We start from the raw sequence: 21,458 nt of genomic DNA on the forward strand, positions 1-21,458 counted from the left end.
GGAGCATGTCGCCAGGCCTTTATTGACCTGAGGTCACAGGTTACTAAAAAATAAATAAATAAATAAATAAAAATGGAAGAATTTTACTTTTACGACCGTCTCCATTCTCTCCACTCATTTCTGCTTCCTGCCATCTCGCTCTGGCACTCTAGTGTCCCCCAAGTGGGCCTCCAAACCTCGTCATTATCAGGGCATGAGAGTGGGAGGGGGCCGCAGGGGACTCAGCCGGCCCAAAACAACAACAACAAAACATCACAACCTCCAAATAATCGGAATTCCTGCGACGCTGCCAATGGATCGCTCTGCCAGCAGCCTCCAACCGGCCAACCCAACCACTAATGGTTATGCAGTGTAGAAGAACTGTGAGCCAATTATGTCTGCAGGTCTCCTTTTTTTCCACTCTTTCAAAAGCTGGTGCTGACGTGCCGCTTGCCCACAGAGATGGGAATTCCCGTTTGGAGGTCATTAAGATCAAAACGATAATACCGGGAAGTTCTGCATCCATGTTCCTCTGCTGCAAAGTACATGAAGACACCATCACGGTGATGATCGCTGACGTTCTTTTAAAGATTGTCTCTGTATTTATAAGAATGAGGTTAGAAAGTCATTTTAAGTTTGTAGTAAGTTTGAGTTGGTCACAGAAGCTGTGACATCCTGGCTTTTCATCACTAGAACGGCTGCACTCAGCAGCATCTTTTCATCGTTCTTCAAACAATAATTACAACACGCTGACTGGGAAAACTTCAGACCACTGACTTAGTGGGGAAACAGCAAAAAACACTGACATGCTTAAAATAACTACATGCATCACATTTATATCAAAATAAGATCCCACACTTCGATCAATTTAAATGGAGGGTTGCACAAAAGAAGCTAATTCAAGGCTATTTAAGTGGTTTAACTAAAAGGACAATAAGGATGAGGGTGATGATCGATCTGGAGATAACACATTAACGCTTTGAATATTGTGAGGTTTTCTTTCCACTCGGCAAACAGCATGTGAATGCAGCTGAACTGTCATTAAATGCAACTGAAGAGATCTACAGACAGCTTTTTTTTTAGGGCTCCATGCCTAAAATAAATGATCAGATGGTACAATTGGTGATGTGTCCCTTTAACTATCAGTTTGACTTATTTCACTTTGTATGAGAAGAGAAAAACAAAACACTTTTGGCGCTGTGGTCTGCCAGACAAACCTGAACATATTTAATAAATTTTAACTTTTCTGTTCCTATAGCACATTTTCTTTGCGGTTTTTCCTCTTTCTTAGTTCCTGTATCTAACAAGTAACCTAAGGAGATGATTACCTCTTTGCTTATAACTCACAAAGTTTAAAGGGTGTGGCACAAAAATAAATAAGAGACTCTAGATTTAATGTTCTCACTGGCGCTGGTGGCAGTCAGCAGCAGGCCTATGTGGTATGTGCTGACACGAGTGGAGCCTGGCCAGTGAATGAGGACAATAAAACAGAACAGAAAGAGAGGGTGAGCCCACACTCTGCTCAGGAGGAGGTCATGCTGGACAGACGTATGGAGCCTAAACCTCCAAATATGACTCGAGTGTGTCTGACTGGCTTGTTTGAAGGACATACATTGTTTTATTCACCGTCATCTGTATTACAGATGGATACCATTTAGCTCATTTTCTCTGTCTGTGTTAATTTCACAACCAAGGAGACTTTTTAAACCTGGAAACTTGGTGCATGTCGGATATTTAGACTCTAAAACGATACGATTTTCCACCTCAAACATGTACAGCCAGACTATACTAAAGATACTTCAGCTCTGGTATTTGGTCATTTGACCCAGTGTACTAAATTGCTAATTTAGTAATTGATTAACCAATAAGAGTAACCAATAAAAAAAGTAAGTAAGTTTCCAAGCAGAAATGCCGCTGACCTACTGTACTAGAAAAACTACAAAGCAGTTTTAACACCATGAGGAGCTGAAGGGCAGAATACCGCTCTTCACTACACTTACTTCAGTACTTCACAAGCAACAAAGCAGGAATTAGCTTAGATTTCGCTACAGCGGAGCATTGAGCAGAAGCAAGAAAAGGCTGACATGGTGTCGGATAACCCAAGATGACAAACTCCAGAAAGAAAGCAAACACTCCTGTTATGCTTTCAGCCCTTTGCAACTGGAGCGCAGCATGTTAGACAGCTTCAATACAGACTGCAGACAATAGTGAGGGAGGATCCTCAGAGAGAAGAGCTAGAATGGCTGTAGTGGGAGGAGAGGTCGCACTGAACACACACAAACATTACCAGATACCAGATTTCATTTTCACAACACAGTGAGACTTTTTTTTCTCTAATCTGAACATGTTGAATGTGACCAGTGTGCCACACCCCTGTGTAGCACACTGGTCACTCAAACCATTATCAGGAATGAGAGCGCTGCGAGCTAATGTTCAGGTATCAGCTCTTTGACCCATAAATCACAAGACTGAACTTAAAAACCCTACAGCTGGTAATCGTGCTACCTTTTTACACAGGGTGCTCATATAGTTGGGAAAAAAAGCTGTATGAGCGCCCTGTGAGGCCCCTCTGCACACAAGTATCACCGTTTAATTACTGAAGTAAGTAAGAATCCGGTAAAACTCCAGGGAAAGACACAAAACTGCAGAAAGTCACAGAATCATCAAATATGATTTGTGTTGACAGTTTGGGCTTCGCAGTGCTGAGGCACTTCTGCTGCCACTCAAATGGAAAACATTATGTAATGCACGAATGCTTCTCACTTTTATCAGTGCAAAGGCAGCAGGCAGCACAGGACAGGAGCACAGGTGTTACTCCCAAGGAGAGAGCAGGGGATTTGCATGAGCCATTTTCCTGTCAAAACTCCTGCGGCAAGCTGGTCAGCCTGGACAAACCCCACCTGTCTCCCAGTCAAATGAAGCAGGAACAGGAAGTTAATGAAGAGATTACACATTTATATATAGATGCTTTGTCTTTGTAGCATAGGCCAGCTTGGAGCTAGTCAGATTTGACTGATTATTCAAATTAGCGTCTGATGTCTGCAATATCTCAAGGACCAATGAGAAGATATTTGAGCAGCATTTGTTGCTTTATGAACCACAACGTGAAAAACACCTGAAGCATTTCCAAAAGAGGAATTTATCATCAACTGCTCCTCATAACAGAGAGAAAACTGCACTCTTATGTTTCCCATGTGATTATTCAGAGTGACAAAGCAAAACTCAGTGAAGTCAATCATATATCACGTAAAAAAGAAACTCATTAGCTGAGCCACAACTAAACAGTATCTAGAGCAGCCTACAGGTTGTGTCTCTTCTTCTTTTGGACTCTTAAAACTGTTTCACAGTGGTCGCAGCTCAGGTCTTTGGTGTGGAGGCGCATCAGGATGAAAGGGGCTGTCTGTGAGGAGCTCGGCTGCCAAATACCAGCAGAGAAATGTAGCACCTCGCTGTAGAAAGAGCAGTGAGAACGTGACAGATGCTGAGGCTCGGGCCAGCACATACAGAGAGAAATTTGGTGAAACAGATAATCTGTTTCTGACGTGTTTTGCATCTCAAATGCAGGAAAGGTTCCTGAGAAGTGTATCCACGTGCCAGGCCATGCAATGTGGAAATCTAATTGTAGCTCGCCAGGCACTCAAAACACACACAGGAAGTTAAAAAGGTCGCTTCCCCCATTAACTGTCATCACGTTTTGAACCACACTTTCCTTGCTCCATCCTCAGTTGCACAACTTCCAAACATGCTTGCCTCATTTCCCATCAAACTGTCTGTTTCTCTGTAAATGTGCAAGCCCAGGCTCACATGTGCAGATACATGAGGGTGGAAAAACTTCACTTAATAGAAAACGGCTATAAAATATATATAAAGGAAGACAGAACTGTAGAGCAGCACTCATCTAAATAAAATCAACAAGAGTGAAGGATGAAATTCCCCTAATGTCACACCTGAACTTAACATTATGAATATGTTAAGAGGATCTAAAATTATGAGTCTTTAGCCAGAACATATCATTTTTTAAAACTGAATTATTCAGAGCAATGACACCTCTTTATCAGACTACAAACTGAGCAGCTGACTGACTCGCACACCTGCAGTTGTTCACCTGTCGTGACAACACCTGAGAACTGACGCTATGTCCACAAGGCTGTAGAAGATGTTGGGTGAACATCTGTGTCGGTGGCTACAGTCATTTTGTTTTCGTCTGTACGAATCTTTGGTGTGACGCATCAAACTCACAGTAATCGTCTTCTTCTTCTGCGCAGTCTTGTGGAAATATCCCCGTCTGAGCGGCTGCTGCAGTCTTCACAGTGCGCCTTTCTGTTTCTTCAACGCTACTCGCCACCGATACAAAACTGCGGGTAGAGTAGGACACGCAGCGTTTATTTCCACCGCAGGCTGGCTGTGAACTGAGTCCTCCTCCTCTGCCGAGCAGACCTGTGTCGTTTGTCTCTGCCTCCCAGCCCTGCCTCTTTACAGCCGTGCCATTCAGTGCGCCACTGGATTCAAGCGAGCACGAAAAGTGGCACGAGCACGCCCTCTGCTGGCAGCAGCAAATCTCACAGTTTCGTTAAGCATCAATTTAGATCCAAGTTCAGCAGGGGCAGCAGGTGGTGCTGTGTGCTGGCACCATCCACCTTCTAGCAAGAAGGTCCAGGGTGGAGAGTTTCAGTGTCGGCTGTGGGTGTTCTCCCCGTGTCTGCGTGGGTTCACTGGAGGGTAACTCTTCCTGTTAACAAATATTTATTCATCGAATCACACACATGAGAAATCTTTGTGGTCAGGCTGGGATGCAGTGCTGTAAACAACGTCTGAAAATTAGCATACTTCCATCTATACAGAGTGTAAATGCATTTAATGTTCACTCAGCTCTCAGCGGTGTCTCCAGATCTGTGGACTTGTGTTAGGTGCACACTCACAGCAGGCTCACTGAAACACGGTTAGATTAATATGAATGATATCACAGTAAAAAACAAATAAATGTTGACATTTTTTTTATTTTAGTAACCTTTGTTGTTGTTGAATCTGTGGTGTTCTGTATAAGAGCAAACCAAAGACCAGCAGCCCCCCCCCCCCCCCAAAAAAAAAATCTGTGGATACAAGAAGTTGATATTTACAACTTATAAATAAACAATAAATAAAATATGTTAAAATGTAGATCTCACCTCATCTCACCTGACTATCATCATATTACAAATATTCTGGCCATCAGCAAAATAAGAAGCATTAAATTGGCATAGTGTAAAAAAATGCTGTGTTAGTAGCAGAAGCGATTGTTTTATTAAAAAGAAAACATGTATGAGAAAGTGTCAGGGTCCTGGGACTGGGCGACCCAGGACCCCTGGGCAGTCATGGACCTATTATATTATTATGTATTTTTGGTGTTGCTCCCCCTTCTCTGTTTGTGCATATGTGTCTGTGTGTGTATGTGTCTCTGTGGGCGCCTTCAGGCCAGGTGGGTGTGGCCCTGCTGGCGGACTGGCCACACCCAAAGCCACACACCTGCTGCTGATTAGGCCTCGTCGGGGGAGCTACTTAAGAGAGTCTTGGAGCTCCCACCGACGCGGGATCATTGCGTGAGACTCCATGTTAGTCACCCCGTTTAGGTCCAGTTGTTAAGTGCATGCCTGCCATTGTTGAGTGTCCTGACAGCTGCCACTATTGTTTCCCGCAGGAGGAGCGTGGAAGGTCTGAGGAGCAGCGAGCACTGGGAGTGCAGACACGGGAGCAGAGAGCACTAGGAGAACACGACACGGGAGTCCGGGGAAAACACGGGGATTTATTGTTGTTATTTCCACCACTGTAAATAAACGCACTGTTTATACACAGAGCACCGCGCCTGGGTCCTCCTCATTCCCTACACCCCCACGGTCCGCCATGCCATACCGTGACAGAATGATCCCGCCAGACATGGACCCAGCGGTCTCTGAGGAGAGGCTCAGGAGGGAGGTATCGGACAAAGTTTACAGACTCTGTGAGTTATGGTGGGAGAAGGAGGGGTTGCGTCGCGCCGTGGAGAAGCGGCTGCAGGAGACGCTGTTTAAATTCCCCTGGCTGGTGGACTCCCTAAATTCAGTAGTCCTGGACTTCTTGCTCTCAACCCTCCACCTCCACTCTCCTCCTCAGGCTGCTCACCGGCTCGGACAGCTGGTGGATTCGCAGCCTGACACGCCGGCCCCGACGTCTACACGGAATCGACGTTCGCGCCGTCGGCGTTCCTCACCGCAGCCTAATCCACGGACATCTCAAGAGCCGGCTGTGGTGAGTAGTACGGACAACTTTCCATTTCCCTCACCATCTGTGTTTGTGTCTGCAGTGGATGAGCCGTCAGCGCAGGTAACATCGCCTCGGTCAGTGGTCTCCACACCACTCGCTGCTTCACCATCTGCAGCTGTAGCACCGCCGTCGTCTCATCTGCCTGCAGCCACCACTCCGCCATCTTCTTCACCGGCTGCTACGTCGCCACCCGGACCTGCGCTGCCCGAGCAGGAGCTCAGCGTGCCAGAGGAGCTCGCGCTGCCCGAGCAGGAGCTCAGCATACCGGAGCAGGAACTCAGAGAGCAAAAGAAGCCCGCGCCGCTGGCTGCGGAGCCCTGCGAGCCGGAGCAGCTCAGCGAGCCGGAGCCGCCCGAGCAGGAGCTCAGCGAGCCGCAGCAGCTCAGCGAGCCGGAGCCGCCCGAGCAGGAGCTCAGCGAGCCGGAGCAGCTCAGCGAGCCGGAGCCGCCCGAGCAGGAGCTCAGCGAGCCGGAGCAGCTCAGCGAGCCGGAGCCGCCCGAGCAGGAGCTCAGCGAGCCGGAGCAGCTCAGCGAGCCGGAGCCGCCCGAGCTGGAGCTCAGCGAGCCGAAGGAGCCCGCGCCGCCAGCTGCAAAGCCCTGCGAGCCGGAGCAGGAGCTCGGAGAGCGGGAGGAGCCCACGCCGCCAGCTGAGGAGCTCAGCGAGCCGCCAGCTGAGGAGCAGGAGCAGCTCAGCGAGCCGCCAGCTGAGGAGCAGGAGCAGCTCAGCGAGCCGCCAGCTGAGGAGCAGGAGCCGGAGCTCAGCGAGCCGCCAGCTGAGGAGCAGGAGCCGGAGCTCAGCGAGCCGCCAGCTGAGGAGCAGGAGCCGGAGCTCAGCGAGCCGCCAGCTGAGGAGCAGGAGCCGGAGCTCAGCGAGCCGCCAGCTGAGGAGCAGGAGCCGGAGCTCAGCGAGCCGCCAGCTGAGGAGCAGGAGCAGCTCAGCGAGCCGCCAGCTGAGGAGCAGGAGCAGCTCAGCGAGCCGCCAGCTGGGGAGCCGCCAGCTGAGGAGCAGGAGCAGCTCAGCGAGCCGCCAGCTGGGGAGCCGCCAGCTGAGGAGCAGGAGCAGCTCAGCGAGCCGCCAGCTGGGGAGCCGCCAGCTGAGGAGCAGGAGCAGCTCAGCGAGCCGCCAGCTGGGGAGCCGCCAGCTGAGGAGCAGGAGCAGCTCAGCGAGCCGCCAGCTGAGGAGCAGGAGCCGGAGCTCAGCGAGCCGGAGGAGCCAGCGCCGCTGCCGGAGGAGCCAGCACCGCTAGCTGAGGAGCTCGGCGAGCGGAAGGAGCAAGAGGAGCCGGAGCATGAGCAGCTCGGCGAGTGGGAGATCGGCGAGCGGGAGGAGCTCAGCGAGCCTGTCAAGCCCAAGCTGCCACCGAAGGAGCTCGGAGGTCCGGAGGGATCCGCTCAACCGGGACTGGAGGTCAGTGTGCCGGTGTTGTGCCCAAAAGTGATTGTCTGCCAGAAACTGATTGCCGTCCGCGGGAGCGCGCGCAGCTGCTTAAAGCTGCAGCGCCCGGATTACTTGCGTTGCCAGCTACTTCCGTGCAACTGATATAACGTGTGGGGAAAAAAAAACCCAAACACATTTATGCCTTTGTCATTAGGCAAAGGTATGCATTTATGGAACTTTAACGTTTCTTGTAACCGAATTATGACGCTTATCAGAAGGTTGCTTTCAGTGTGTAGCGCAGTCACGAATGACTACATGCATCACGATGGAATAATTAATGCCTACAGGTTTAGTATGTCTACTCTCGTTGTTCATATTTGTTATAAGACTGTCGAATAGTAGTTAAAACAATAAAGACCTATTGTGCCAGTATCACCATGACTCTTTCTTGTTTGTTCAGAGAACATGGCATTTTAGCGCTACCAAAAAGTGATTGTGGCCTATAACTTGTCACTGAAACAATATTTCGGTTTCAAACTTGGTGGATGTCATTCAGAAGGGTCCTGTGTGACATATTATATCTCAAACAGTCCATTAGAACTGCTGAAAAACTTTTAAAATAACATTAATACCGATAATATGTCGTTTTCAACCTGCCAAAAAGTGATTGTGGACTATCTCTTGTTACTGAAACAATATTTCTGCTTCAAACTTGTTGGGTATCATCCGAAAGGGTTATATGTGACATATTATATCTCCATCAGTCCCTTGGAACTGCTGAATAACTTTTAAAAGAACATTAATACCGATAATATGACATTTTCAACCTGTGCATAAAACGTCAAATTTCAAAAATGTTGTAATTCAAAAATAATACAAAAAAAGGATAATGGCCAAATGGAAACAGGTGGGAGGAAATCTGCTTAAACACATTAGGAACACTAAGTAATAGGAAAGAGAAAACAAACGGTAATAAAAATGTCATTCCAGTACAGCACTTATTAATTGAAGCGAAAACCAAAAACGAACAACAATTACATCCAATTAAAGAAGAAACCACCAGTTAAAATAAACTAACAAATAGACCAGAAACAGGGGGTATTGCGGAAGCTCAACACCAGTAAACCATGGAACAACATATATATTAATTCTTTGCATACAGTAACTATGCTAACATGTTAGGAAACACAAAATAATTGAATAATCCTACAAACAAATTGCAATCAAAGCTGAACTCTAATGTTGTGAACAACACAAACATACACAGCAACACGAAAATAAATTAATGAATTAATAAACAAATAAACAACCAATAAATATTATAGGAGACAACGATACAAAACAAGAAACATTTCAAATCCCTAGAAAAATTGACAGCAACCCTAACTTTCTGACCAACATGCTTCACAAACAAATGCGTTTTATTTGCTCTTGCGGGGCTTCTTGGCACAGCTCCTGTGGTACCACCGTGGGTAAATGTTGCAGCCAGTATGAATTAGACAAAACAAGGTAACACGAGTATTTTGTTAAGTGTTATACAAATAAGTATGTAAGTAACAATCTTGCAAAATACTCAGATCATAAAGCAGTCCACCATTCATTACAACTACAATAAGTCATATGATGTGTGGTCTGTGATATTTTTAAAATTAAATTTTGTTTCGTGATTTTTTTTTTTTTTATCATCTTTTTAAGCTGAATAGGCTAAGGACATGTAAAGCATAATCATTTATCCATTGAGTGTCACCATCGTGGTTCCCACAATAGTGGCATAGGTCAGTCAGGTCATCTTCAAATACAAGAAGCAAATACTTTACTTTTAATAATAATGAACTCTGTTTGCATGACTACATAATAACATTATAGCAAAAAAAGAACAATATTAAAAACACATTCAAGATAATATTTTATTGTTTACCATTTAATTTATATTAGTAATGATACCTGTATTCTCAAGAAGACATATTGCAATTGTTGTCTCAGACTTGCAGCAGAGTTCTCAAACTCTACTGGAACATCTTTTAAGATGCACTCTGCAAACTGTGAATAAAATATATAACAATGCAGTCATTATTTGAAGTAACATTTGCTATTCAAAAAATTTGAATCATATTTATTTTTAGAAAAATCACAGTAAGTGCTTGTGTTGAACAAGAACGAGGACACAAATGGAGACACTGGAGGAGACAGAGCAGAGACTAGAACCAAAAGCAAGTGAATTTATTAAAGCAGGTAAACATGAACAAAACGCCAGCAAAGATGGAACAGGAGTAACAACTAAACAACAACAACAACAACAACTTTTCGCTTCAATTAATAAGTGCTGTATTGGAATGACATTTTTATTGCCGTTTGTTTTCTCTTTCCTATTACTTAGTGTTCCTAATGTGTTTAAGCAGATCTCCTCCCACCTGTTTCCATTTGGCCATTATCCTTTTTTTGTATTATTTTTGAATTACAACATCCACAGAGTTTAATTTTCTCATTTTACCAGACTATATTCTCCCAGTATTTCACAGGCTTATCTAAATGTTTTTCAGCAAACTTTGAATGTGCTTCAACATGCTTTTTTCTTCAGCAATGGAGTCTTGAGCGTGCATACAGGCCATGGCGTTTGAGTAAATACTTGTTTTCCAAGTTTTTTTGCAGCTCTCCAGAAGTGGTCTTTGGCTCTTGGACAACTCTTCTGATAATTCTTATTAGTCCTCTGTCTGAAATCACGCGGGGAGCACCTGTTTGTGACCAGTTTATGGTGAAGATTAGAAATTCTTTTGTAACCAGTGCCATCAGTATGTTTCGCAAAGGTCCTGTGTGAGCTCATTGATTTTATCCATCATAAGATGTACTTGTGTAACACCTTGGTAATATTAGGCCTCCAACGCTGTCATTTTGTTTGTGACTGTTGCGAGTCGCGCTGAACCGAGTAAGTGGAAAAAAGTGGAAAAAAGGGTGTTTTTCCTGATATCGATATTTTTGACACTGGTTAGCCAACAGTTTACATTACAAAGCTGCAGAAAAACTAGCTAATCACTAGCAACTGCCACAACTAGCTAAACGTAAGCTAAAGTGGCAGTTTTTCGTTGTTGACACTGTCACCGCTACGAGATTTCGGAATGGCACCACTTACCTCAACATCCAGTTGTGAAAGCTGCGTCAACCTGAGCCAAAAAGTGATCGAGCTGGAGCAAAGGATATCCACGCTATACCAAATCCAGGGGGCAGAACGCGATCTTGACACGCTCCTCCTTGGCAAAGCTCAAACCACCGCTACTAGCGCTGAGCTAGCCGACACAGTGCACCACTCAGCTGTTGTGTCCCAAGATCCCGCCAACGGTGAACCCAGGCTTCAAACTTGTGTCGCTGGTGTTTCTGCCACGGACGAGAACTGCTGGTTTCAACTAGGGGCCAGACCCAAGGCTCTGGTCAGCTCCACTCCACTCCAACCAGCGCCATGGACCATGATTGGGACGCGCGGTGGCTGCAGAGGGGCCAGGAGGATCCGTCTCTCGCACCCTCACCCCTCCGGTGCGGTAGTGCTGAAGAATAAATTCAGTATCCTGGATCCTGTGGACTTTCCTCCTCTGGCCGCTAGCCCTCGCCACCCCGCTGTGTCGCTGAAGTCTGCACCATCTCCACCACTACGTCCCCGGAGCCGTGGCGGGCAGCCCGGCGCTGTGGCGCAAACTCGCCGTGGAGAACTGTTCTTCACCCCGGCTCCTCGGAGAAGAGGACCCACGGCGCAGCTACCTGGGAGTCACGCACGCAGTCCGGCTGGTGCATCTCCATCTGAACAACCCCGGTGCCGTGGCGCAGGCGTCTCAGATGGCCAGCAGTCCCCGGTGGCATCTCCTCTCTCCACGCTGGTCCTCGGAGATTCCATCGTCAGGAACGTGCGGATAAGGGGGGCGCTCACGCTGTCGTTCCCGGGAGCCACCGTTGTCGACATAGTGGACAGAATTCCCAACATCCTGGCGTCCCACCCACAGGCCAACCGGCTCATCATCCACATCGGCACCAATGACATCCCCAAACGGCAATCTGAGCTGCTGAAGCTGGACCTGATCTGTCCTCCACTGACTGATGTCCCCCTGGTCCCAGCTCCTATATTTGTTCCACTTTTAACAGTAATACACAAAACCCTGGACTCGGACCTCTCTCTCCCACAGTCAACACAATACCCGTAATAATCACAAACAGAGAGCAACACAATTATCATAAATCCAGTAACTCCAAAAACATTAATAACCTCCGGCCTCTTCAAAAATCTCAGCATTCATTGAACTCTACTGTCAAAAATCCACCAGTCTCAATTAGTATGGCACTTTTAAATGTCCGCTCTCTGTTGAACAAGTCTTTTATTATTAATGATTTAATTTTAGATAATAAACTTGATTGTTTATTTTTAACTGAAACATGGCTGGGTTCGGATACACCAGTTGTTCTCACTGAGGCCTCCCCACCAAATTTTAATTTCTCTTTTTCCTTTAGAAGTGGTAAGAGAGGTGGTGGGACTGCATCTTTAACCAATAACACACTCGCCACCAAACAAATTTTATTTGATCATTTTACCACTTTCGAATTCCACGCTATTGTTTTCAGCAGCCCTCCAGTTTTATCTGTCACAATTTATAGACCACCTAAAGACAGTGCTGCTTTTATCAAGGAATTCTCAGAATTTTTAACAAACATACATTCAAAATATAAAATGATAATTCTAACCGGTGATTTTAATCTGCACATAGATAATCCTTCTGACCCTACATCAAAAGAATTCTTAAACATTCTTCACTGTATGGATTTTACCCAGCACGTCACGCAGCCGACTCACAACAGAGGACACACTCTGGACCTGGTCATCACCCATGGGCTGTCCACCAGTGTGTCCTCTGTTGTTGACTTGGCTGTCTCTGACCACTACTGTGTGTTTTTTAACATCTCCGGTTTTATTCAGCGGGAGACCTCGGTGCGAACTGTGAGGAGGCGCTATCTAACCCCTGAAGTGGCTGCAAATTTTACCAGGATTTTAGACGAATGCCCCCCTGTGATTCTACCTGCACCCTGTGATTTTATTTTTAATCATTTTAACCTAAAACTGAAGAAAAGCCTTGACTCCGTTGCTCCACTCACCACCAAAAAGATTAACGTAAAACGTGTATCACCCTGGAGAAACGAAGAAGTCAAAAAACTCAAAAGAAATTGCAGGGCAGCAGAAAGGAGATGGAGGAAAAATAAAAATGAAATCAACTATCAAATACTTTGCGAGCAACTTAAAATTTACAATAACACACTAAGGAATTCAAGAAATTCATACTTCGCCAAAATAATCAGTAATAACAAAAATAATCCCAAGGTCCTCTTCTCCACCATAGATCACTTATTTAACCCTGATTTTAACAGCTCCCAAAGAACCCCCAGAGACTCACTCTGTGAGCAGTTTGCAGACCACTTCAGGGGAAAAATCAACACCATCAGATGTGATATTTTATCTTCTCGTGATATGATTTTAAACACATCTGAGGGCTCGACTGTACCTGAGGAGACACTGGACAGCTTTGTCCTGGTTAATGCTGAGAACCTTAAGAAAGTTTTCTCCACAGTGAGACCCACCACATGTCTTTTAGATCCAATCCCCTCTCCACTTTTTAAAACACTTTATGGATTTTTTGAAGCTGAGCTTTTATACATGATGAATTGCTCTCTTCAGTCGGGTGTCTTCCCTGCTGCCTTTAAAACGGCGGTGGTGAGGCCCCTTCTGAAGAAGAGCAATTTGGATTGCAATAATTTTAATAACTACAGACCTGTATCCAACTTACCATTTTTAAGTAAAATTTTAGAAAAACTTGTTTTTATTCAGATTAATGATTTTCTGAATGATAAACAGATCCTAGAAATATTTCAGTCTGGATTTCGGGTGAACCACAGCACAGAGACGGCTCTCCTAAAGGTTTTAAATGATATTAGATGTAACTGGGACTCCCAAAAGCTCTCAGTCCTGGTGCTACTGGATCTAAGCGCAGCTTTTGATACAGTAGACCACGCTATACTTTTAAACAGACTGAAACACATGGTGGGCCTCTCTGGTACTGTACACAACTGGTTCACTTCCTATCTCTCACACAGAACTTTTATGGTGAGTATGGATACATGCTCCTCTAAGATCCATAAAATGACATGTGGTGTGCCTCAAGGGTCGGTTTTAGGCCCTGTACTTTTTAATTTGTATATGCTCCCTCTTGGCGGCGTCATCAGGAGGCATGGAGTGAACTTCCACAGTTACGCTGATGATACTCAGCTGTATATCTCCGTGTCTCCTGATGACACCAGACCAATGGATGCCCTTTTTAACTGTATTGTAGATATAAAATCTTGGATGGCAGAAAACTTTTTACAGCTTAACCAGGACAAAACTGAAGTTTTAATCATCGGTCCTGAGGCTCAGAGAGAGAAACTCCTGTCTAAATTACAGGCATTTTCACTATGCCCTTCACTACAAGTGAAAAACCTGGGTGTTATTTTTGACTCTGAGCTTGGTTTTATCCCACATATTAAACATGTAACCAAAATTGGATTTTATCATCTAAAAAATATAGCCAGAGTCCGCCCTATTCTCTCTCGGGCCAACACGGAGATGCTGATGCATGCTTTTATTACCAGTCGCATTGATTATTGTAATGCGCTGCTCTCTGGTCTCCCCAAAAAGAATATTTCACCTTTGCAACTTTTGCAAAACTCTGCAGCTCGTGTGCTGACGAAGACCAGAGGGCGGGCCCACATTACACCGGTTTTACAATCGCTGCATTGGCTCCCCGTGTGTTTCAGGATCGATTTTAAAGTTCTTTTATTGGTTTTTAAATGTCTTAATGGTCTTGGGCCTTCTTATCTTTCAGATCTGCTTTTACCATACGAACCCTCGCGGACCCTGAGGTCCTCTGGTACTGGCCTTTTGATTGTCCCTAAAGTCAGGACACATACTCACGGAGAGGCAGCTTTTCAGTGGTATGGTCCTCGACTGTGGAACAGCCTGCCGGAGGAGCTCAGGGCCGCAGAGAACGTTCATGTTTTTAAAAACAGGCTCAAGACCCACCTTTTTAATTTAGCTTTTAACTAACGCTTATTTATTTAATGCTTATTTATTCTATCCTGTTATTCTATTTATATTATTCATTTATTTTTACCTAATATTTACTGATTTTATTCTTATTCATTTTTTATCTTCTTACTCTGTTTATACTTATATTTATATTGTATCCCACTCTTATTTATTTTATCTTTTTATCCTGTTTATATTCTTATTAGGTCATATCTCCAGTGTTTCCTCGGAGGGGGTTCTCTGCACCGGGGCTGTGATCGACCGTGGCTGCTGGGGCCCTGTGGGTCCTCTGAGCCTGGCTGGGGGGCTTCTTAGCCTCCCTCCTGCTGTGTGCCCAGCCTGGAGGCTGCGGTCTGTGACCGGCTCCCGGTGCAGACAGCTCCCTGTGATAGTGTTTCCTCACTTGGCTAATACGTACCCAGCCCAATTTTACTCTTTAGGTGTGTGTGTGTGTGTGTGTGTGTGTGTGTGTGTGGGGGGGGGGGTGGGGGGATGTGTGTATCATGACCGCTTCTGTTAATGACAGTGCGGGGAATGAGTGGGAGGGTGAGGTGGGCTGCTTTTAACCATGTAAAGCACTTTGTGCTACAGTTTGTATGAAAAGTGCTTTATAAATAAAGATTGATTGATTGATTGATCTTGTGTGTAGGCCTTCAGTTGGGACTGAACCATCTGATATTAATTTGCACTAAGTGGCAGGATTGCTTCCCATTACTGATAGGTTTGAGCTGTTGTCATGACTTTCCATGCCTTTTGCACCTCCTTTTCTTCATGTGTTCCATACTTTTTTACTGTGTAATTTCTCATTAGAGAGGGATATTAGGCCCCTTATGTCAAACTGAGTGATTTATGGCCCCCCAATAAAACTTTATGACCCTAGGAAGTAATAAAGTAATAAAGGAAGTAATAAAAATATGATATTCATAAAAAATATGATTTTCATAAAAATTATGATATTCATCCAAAATATGCTAGTTCATAGCTCATTGGTTTTTCTTCCCCCAAAACCTACTAATTGATTATTTTTTATATCAAATAGCATTCTTTTATTTTTAAGCTATTAAAAAAGTTTTTTACTTTTTTATGCTTTAAAAAACGCCATCTACTGGTGGGTCAGCGCATGAGCGCGCACCGCGTGCGCTCCCCCCGCGCATGTGTGTCTAGGAGCGCCCGTGAGCGCGCCTGTGTCTGGGACCGTGCTTGTGTCTCTGGGACCGTGCTTTTGTGTGTGTGAAAACATGTTAAACCAGTATAAATGTGCTTAGTTAAACTTGTGCTTTTGTAACATTCAGTATGGCCACACATACAGGGTGCATGCCTTTGCGGGACACTTTATTTCATTTTATATGCATTTGTTTAATCCGAACAAGGAGATTTAGAATCAAACTCAGAATCGCAAAAAACTCTGGCATTCCCCGTTGCTCCCACTCCGTGCATAAACGCACCGCTGCTCCCAACATAAAAAACTTTCTTAAAAAACTATTTTCTCCCAAAGAACGCACCACAAAAAACCCCATACAATTACTCGCTAAAACGCTCTCCCCGCTCCCAAACCCCGATCCTTAGGAAATAAGCAGGGAGAAACTCCTGAAAAAATCCTCCGTATTTCTATCCAAAAACCCCTAGAATAACCTGTAGGGAACCCCTCGTATACCCAAAACCTTATATTCGATAACAGGGGAAATCCTGGAAAAAACCCTTAGTCTTTTTTCTTCAAAAAACCAGCCCTCTTACTAAAAATCCGCGCAGAGTCTAAGTCCTCCTTTCGCTCTTACTCTCACGGAACTTCAGCCAGAGCACCGTTTTTTTCCTACTTGTTCGTTCCCTGGCTCAGATAGCAATGCTCCTTCTCCTAGTTTGAAAATTTGCGCCGGAGACCAACTCCGCCTCCCAGGTAAACCTTACTGCCCCGCTGCCAATCACATAACTAAGGGGCGGCTCTCATTCGCACCCCGTGCAGCCAATCGCGCTCAGCTAGGATTTACCTGCTCAACGATAGGCTAACTTGCTCGCTCTCACTCGCACCCCGGCTAGCCAATCGCGCCCAGCTTTGATTTTTATGATCCCCGCTGAGCTTAAGACTCGCTCCCTCTCGCGTACCAGTTGACTTCGCAAGCCTGGGACAACTGGCGCCGCTCAGACTGAGTTCACAATAACACTCCTTTCTCAGGACCGTCTCAACAACTGGCGCCGCTTTTCCCTGTCTGTGCATATCAATCGGTAAGTGTTACTCTTGCTTTCTAACTACATTTTGTAATTTCCTTTCAAGAAAAAGCTTTTCATCTTCAAAACATTGCAAAATAGCTTTTCTAACACCTCTAATACACTTTAAAAAATATATATATAAGCTCACATTTAACACTCAGAGCTAAAAAGTGCTTTAGTACACTAAACTATAGCAGCCATCATGTACTCATCAGGTACCTCATTTTTCTTACTCTTGTTCATATAATGCTTATATTTTACTGTTTTTCCTGTTTTAAATACTCGTTGTTATTTCTTGTCAGATTCTGAAATTAGCCTGTTCGACTCTTCTCTTTTCGATTCTCTGGATCAAATCGGTATGTCTGCTTGATTCTTCTTGTCCCTCTTAACAGCTAATTGTACAAGAAAACAAAACATTAATCCTCTTTTTAACTTATAAAACTCTTTTTCAGACATATCCGATCTGGATAATTATGTTTTCTCGAGAGATGTAAGTGATTCACCACCGGTTTTAGAGCGAGTTACAGGCAAGAACATCCGCCTCTCGACCCGCGAGAGGCAGGCCCTGCTTTCTGCAAGGGATCGCCCAGCTTCATCCACCCTCGCCGGCGCTCCAGCTCGTCTGGGAAAAAACCTCCATTTGCTCTCCGCCAACCCTACCCGGGCCCCCGTAGGAGGTTCACATCCCCCGCGCTCGGTGGGGAAAAACCTCCATCTTACCGCCCGCCAGAGGCAAGAACTGTTTGCCGCACACGCCCCCACTCCCCCGGCTGCTGCATCATCTCCTACATCGGGACATCCACAGCCCCAGTCTCTGAGATCCAATCGAGGTCAGTCACTCTCGCTTTTTTCTTTTTTTTCATTTTATAAAAAAAAACTATCGCCTTTTCTATTAAACATCACTAACTGATATGTATCTTGCCCTTAAATTCTTAGGGCATCTCAGAAACAGGAGCAGGAGGACCGTTAGGAGGACCCGCAGGCCTGCCAGCACAAGGAGGACAAGGCAAATACGTGTACGGCGAGACAGACTTGCTTCCATTGCTCTCCGATCAGTTTCGCTGATCGCTGAATTAGTTCAGCTCATCTTATAATAAGTTTTTATTTAATTTAATTGTTTTTATTTTTATTTATTTTATTTTTTTATTTTTATTTTATTTTATTTTTTAAATATATTCTTTGTTAAACAATAAAAAATGGACAACCAGGAACAAGGTATTCCAGACCCATTTCTTGCTTTAGAAATAGAGTTAGCCCGGTTAAATGAAAACGCCCATCATTCACAGAATACACCTCCGCAGAATCATGAACAACCTGATGTGAGCGATAATAATAACGACCCTTTAGAACTGATTGATTTAGCTCTTGCACAACTAGCCCATAGTGAAAGTGCCCCCCAGAATAACACTGAGAATTTAGGAGTTGACCATGTTGAGGCTCATTCTCAGCAAAACATTTCCTCCTCTGACCCTTTCGCAGCTGTTAATCGCGCATTACAATCATTAGCGCAAATACACCATGAGGTTCAAATACCTCCAGAATTATTGAGTCAAATAAACAGGCTAAATGAAAATAATTTTAACGATAGCCAGCATTCGATCTGCTCTAACCCAGACGGTGGGTCTGTTAACAGCCCACCCCCATCGTTGTTAAGCGGGTTCAATGAGTCTAATCAACAACAATCGTCTGAGATTGTCTCTGTTAACCCCGTGAATAATGCTCGCGATAACTCCTTTCATCTAGGGGGTAATCCAGAGCAGGGGTGTTCCAGCAATTCAGCACAGCCGCATATAATTGTTAGAAATAAATTTAATAACGTTGAAATTAGAGAAATTTTGAATTTCCCTCCTCCAAATGATTTACCTGATTATGCACACTATTATCAAGGCGTAATGGCCAATGCCCGCCAAATATCAGACAGGATTTTCTCGCATTCACGTCCAGGTGATCTTATACAATTAGAGTTGATAGGCCAAGAGCTACAAAATAATGTTTCAGTTATTTTAAGGGACAGTCGTGAGTTGAGTGAATTTGAAAATTTATTCTTGAGAGCCGTACAATCAAATTGGTCAGTAATGTGTGACGCTTCGCTCGAGCTCGTTGCTCAGATCGTCACACCCCCAACCGGTAGTGGAAAGAGACATCTTAGTCAGATACTCAACAATGAAATTGTTAAAAAGAAGAGGCGCTTTTTATATGTGGTTCATAACCCGTTCAACAGGTTATGTTTTTCAATAAGTCTTGCCCACCTGCTGCACCCTGATTTTAACGATCAACAGGCAGAGGCTTTCGGTAGAGAAATTCAGCAAAAAGCTGGTCTCAATGATCAAACTCCTGTCGGTTTTAATCAAATAATTACATTTGAAAGGTTACTCGGATGTAAAATTATAGTATTTTACCATAACGAAAACGATCGTAGCCTTTGTAAATTTCAAACTAGTACACCAAATACACAAAAAACCCTTTGTTTATTTTTATTTGACAATCATTACTATGCTATCAAAAATTTAAAAGGATTTATGGGTACAGATTATGTATGTAATCAATGTTATATCGGGTACAACCATCTCTTATCACACTTCTGTCCTGCTCGGTGCTCGGTCTGTATGCAGCCTAACTGTAGCGATCATTCCATCTCTCCTGTTGTATGTAGCGATTGTAACCGCACCTGTCGCTCTTCCCATTGTTTCGAGAGCCATAAAAAACTCGTGCAGAGGCGTGAAAGACTCGCAAGCAACTGCCAGCTCTATAAAAAATGTGCCAAGTGTTCGAGACTTTATTATTTAGCAGCAACAGAAAAACCCCACAAATGTCAAAACAGGAAATGCCCAATCTGTCGCCAGGAAATCTCCACTGATCAGCAAACCCATCAGTGTTACATGCAGGTTTTAGAACGCGAGACAAAACACAACAACAAGTTGATTTTTTACGATTTCGAAACATTCGTAAACGAACACGGTGAGCACACTCCTTTTCTGGTTTGTACGAAAACATCAGATGGCAAATCCTGGAACTGTGTTGGTGAGGACTGCGTGCAAAAATTTCTCGCTCATTTCAGACGCCCACTCTTTAAGGGGTGTATTTTTATCGCTCATAATGCAAAAGCTTTCGACGGGTACCTTATTTTAAGCAAAATGTCTAAGTTAGGGCTAAAACCATCTTTGATTATGCAAGGGTCCAAGGTCATCAGCTTTACAGACCCAGACTTTAATCAACGATACATGGATTCCAGCTGCTTTCTCCCTATGCCCCTGTCAGGTATTCCAAAAGCAATGGGGTTTTCAGACAGCGTAAAGGGTTTCTTTCCTCACTCTTTCAGTTCCAGAGAAACCCTAAAATATGTAGGCCCCTACCCTCCACCCTCAGCTTACAGCATAGAGAGAATGACAACAAAAGGCAGGCATGATTTTTACAAATGGTATGATTCGGTCAGCTCTGGTACCTTTAATTTCATGAAAGATGCCCTGTCATACTGTGAAAACGATGTTGAAATTCTAGCTCGGGGTTGCACATTGTTTAGAAACGGTTTTATTGAAGAGACAGGAGTAGATCCTTTCAGCCGCAACACGCTTGCAAGTGCCTGCCTGAAAACTTATTTAACAAACTTTATGCCAGCTAATACATTAGCTCTCCCGTGTCCCCTGAATTACCGTAATCAGGTCAAATCATTTTCCTCTGCCTCAATTCAATGGCTAGAATATCTCTCGTACACACAAGGTGTTTTTATCACACATGCGCTAAATCAAGGAGAAAAAAAGCTCGGTAGTTATTATGTAGATGGATATTCCGAAATTAACGGTAAACCGTATGTATATGAATTCTTGGGTTGTTACTTTCACGGGTGTGTTAAGTGTTTTTCAAATCAGGCCGACTTTAATCCCTTGTTAGACCTCACTTTTTCAGAGCTAAACAGCAGCACTGAAGAAAGACTCGCTAGATTGAGAACTGAGTATAATGTATCTCTTGTTACAATCTGGGAGCATGAGTGGAGCGAGTTAAAGCGTATTGATCAGAGTGTAATCAGTTTTCTCAAAAATTACGAACCGCCAGAACCTTTGAACCCCCGCCACGCCCTCTTCGGAGGGCGTACAAGCCCTGCACAGCTGCGCTGCAGTGCAGGCCCTGGGGAGAGAATCAGTTATGTGGATGTTACCTCACTGTATCCGTTTGTAAATAGCACCTGCAGTTACCCCTTAGGACATCCTCAAATAATCTTTAGAAATTTTCAGCACCCTAAAAACTACTTTGGCTTTATCAAAGCGGTTGTATACCCACCCAGAGCACTGTATTTTCCCGTTTTACCCTATAAAACAAACTCAGGCAAGCTTCTCTTTACCCTCTGTCGCACTTGTGCTGAAATGAACAACCAGGAGGGGGCCTGTAACCATAGCAACGAGGAGAGAGCACTCAGAGGGGTCTGGACCACTGTAGAATTTAACCTTGCGTTAGAAAAGGGCTATCGAATAAGTAGAATCACCGAGGTATGGCACTTTGAGAAACAGAGTAACACAATATTCACAGACTATGTACA

At 44.5% G+C, this 21,458-nt stretch overlaps 1 protein-coding gene across 1 annotated transcript in view; it reads right to left on the bottom strand.

Moving 5' to 3' along the window:
• pip5k1bb (phosphatidylinositol-4-phosphate 5-kinase, type I, beta b) overlaps positions 1 to 4,465 on the bottom strand; it is a 32,133-nt gene extending 27,668 nt beyond the window's left edge. The window contains exon 1 of the mRNA XM_063490459.1: positions 4,219 to 4,465. The gene's annotated coding sequence lies outside the window, so the exon portion shown is untranslated. The remainder of the gene's footprint in view (positions 1 to 4,218) is intronic.
• Between the last annotated feature and the right edge of the window lie 16,993 nt (positions 4,466 to 21,458).

Source organism: Pelmatolapia mariae, linkage group LG12 (assembly GCF_036321145.2).
Source record: "Pelmatolapia mariae isolate MD_Pm_ZW linkage group LG12, Pm_UMD_F_2, whole genome shotgun sequence".
Lineage (NCBI taxonomy): Eukaryota > Metazoa > Chordata > Actinopteri > Cichliformes > Cichlidae > Pelmatolapia > Pelmatolapia mariae.